Source organism: Apodemus sylvaticus, chromosome 4, assembly GCF_947179515.1.
Source record: "Apodemus sylvaticus chromosome 4, mApoSyl1.1, whole genome shotgun sequence".
NCBI classification, from domain to species: domain Eukaryota; kingdom Metazoa; phylum Chordata; class Mammalia; order Rodentia; family Muridae; genus Apodemus; species Apodemus sylvaticus.
Window position 1 is genome coordinate 81,457,564 of NC_067475.1, and position 2,967 is coordinate 81,460,530.

Below are 2,967 nucleotides of genomic sequence, written 5' to 3' on the forward strand. Positions count from 1 at the left end.
AATCATCTCAGTTATTATAATGTTCCACAAGTTGATAGTTGCATAAACTCCATGAGCACTAAGTTAAGAAAAACCTTCATAGCTGGGCAGTGGTAGCACACACCTTTAATCCCAGGACTAGGGAGGCAGAGGCAGACAGATCTCTGTGAGTTCAAGGCCAGCCTGGTCTATACAGCTAGTTCCAGAACATCCAAGGATACCCAGAGAAACTGTGGTTTGGAAAAAAAATCATATTTATAAAATGTGTTTATGACATATCAATCCTTATTGATATGTCATAAACACATTTTATAAATAGCTATTAGAAATAATATTCTGCCTTTGGTTTTTCAAGACAGGGTTTCTCTGTGTAGCCCTGGCTGTCCTGGAAGAAATCCTGCCTCTGCCTCCCAAGTGCTGGGATTAAAGGTGGTGCACCACCACCACCACCACCACCCGGCTAAGTTCTTTCTTCTTGTCTCTCAATCACAACAAACCTCCAGTGACTTCTACAGAAGCAATACTCAACATTTCGACAGGCTAGGGACAGAATTGGTGTGGGTGTGAGTGGACATGTGAGGGAAAGCTGGCCAGATACTAAGACTCAGACTCGTATTGGTGAGACAGAGAAGAAGAAGAAGAAGAAGAAGAAGAAGAAGAAGAAGAAGAAGAAGAAGAAGAAGAAGAAGCATTAATGTTACTGATGCCTAGTCTATGCTAAGCCGGAGGTGGACTTCTGACATTACTGTATTGTTCACCTCTTAGAGCCACCACAGGAACTAGGTATCCTTACTCACACTCACTGTTGAGAGAGTGAGGACTGAACGAGCCACATGAACATGAGACAGCTGGCGCAAAGCCATGATCTCTACAGGATGCTTTGCTAGCGTTTTAGAGTCCTTTTGAAAATTTTTCATTTTTAAATACATTGCTCTTGGGCATAGGCAGTGATGAGGCTGTGCTCAGCATCTTTTAGTCCCAGGGACTCTGAGGACCTTTGCTGTGGGAAGCCATTAGAGACCCTCACTTTGGCTGACAGGGCGGGTTACACTTTGCTAGTCCTAGGCTTGGGGGTAGAGCTCAGGGCTAAAGTGAGTGTCCACCATGTATGATCTGGAGAACTGCCGAAATACAAGTGGGAGGGCTAACTGGGAAGGAAAGGAGGGGAGGACAAGGGGTTGGGGGGAGAAGGGAGGGGAGTGGAGTGGAGAGGAGAGGAGAGGCAGTTCTTTCACCTCTGCCATTCAGTTAGCATTTGAAAAATTTGAATCTCATTTTGAAAAGACCTAAGGGTTGGGTTGTTCCTTAAGGGGAAGGGAAAGGAAAGAGGAAGGAAAGGAGGAAGGAAGGAAGGAAACTTGCCTTCTGTGTGTGGCACGCCCTATACAATACTTTGTAGCACTTGGAATCCAGTTGATCCTTTGGCTGGGTCTACTGTTTAATGGGGAGAAAGCGCCAGATGGCAACAAGATAAGGAGTTTAAGCCAGGATGAAACTGGCACACTATTCTCCTGACAGAGGAAAGTCTTAGTATGGGGGGGAAATGTCAGATTAATTGAATAATGAGTTCAGTGACATAACTGATTTTATCCTGGCAAAGTCTCCTTCTCACATTATCTGATACTACTGTGTTGACCTTCAACTTTTCTGCCAATGCACAAACTTCGGGAAACCCCTAGTGTGGCTTTCAGCAAGCTCATCTCAAAGACCTCCACAAAGCAAGCTTCCACAGCAGCGGGCTGTTTTCACTACATACACAGATTAGGGAGAAAGCCTAACGTCCTATGGAAAATGTGTGAAAGGCTGTAGATTAGACTCATTTAGGGGCTGGAGCTATAGCTCAGTAAGTAGAGCGGCTGCCTAGCATGCATGACTCTTGGGCTCAATCCCCAGAGAAAAGAATAGCGTGGAGATATAGTAGCAAACACCTGTCATCATAGCACTGGGAGGCTGTGGGAAGAAAATGTCAAGAGAAAAAGTGTGTGTGTGTGTGTGTGTGTGTGTGTGTGTTGGGGAGAGGGAGTATTGGGAGGAGATCACCTATTGATGGATCAAGTAATTCTACCACCCTGTCAGAGTAAGTTGCAAGCTAGCCTCACTACAGGACATAGATGCACGGGAAATACATCTGCTGCTGCTTCTGCCTCTGACTGCAGAGGCCCCGCCAGCTCTGGGCATTTAGGCCAGACCAAACAAGCAAGGAAACCCCTCCCTATAAAAGATGAATTACTCCTCATATCTCACCTGACAGGGGAGTGAATTCTCTTGTCCAGTGGAGGATCTCAGAATCTGCATCTACATCTTAAATACCTCAAACAACAGAGTGGCAAATAGAAAGTACTTTGCTGTAAAATAATGAATGAATAAATAAATAAATAAATAAATAAATAAATAAATCAAAATTTTCTTCCCAGACACTTAGCTCCCTTAAATAACAACCCTGAGACTAAGTATATTAATAAATTGTCCATCCATAAGTGTCATCCTGTTCTCTGAGTTGCTCCTTTTTTTTGTTTGTTTGTTTGTTTGTTTGTTTTTGTTTTTGTGGATTTGTTTTTTTCAAGACAGGGTTTCTCTGTGTAGCCCTGGCTGCCCTGGAACTCACTCTGTAGACCAGGCTGGCCTGGAACTCAGAAATCCACCTGCCTCTGCCTCCCAGAATGTTGGGATTACAAGCGTGCACCACCACCGCTCTGACTTGCTCTTAACTTACTGTCCCTTTTAGTCTAACCAGGATTCAGCTACTTGGCTGGTTTCCTCTCCTTGTCTTCTTATGTCTGTCTCCTCAGCTTTCCTGGACAGATCTCCCCTTTTATTCTAACCTGAGTTCAGCTACCTGGCTGATTTACCTCCAGCTCCTTAGTGTCCTGGCGAATCTCGTGTACCTCTGGCTATCTCCCAGAATTCTCTCAGTCCCTGCTGGATGTCCCACCTCCTATTTCCAGCCGCAGCTCATTGGCCATAGGCTTTTTTACTGACAGGTGATGC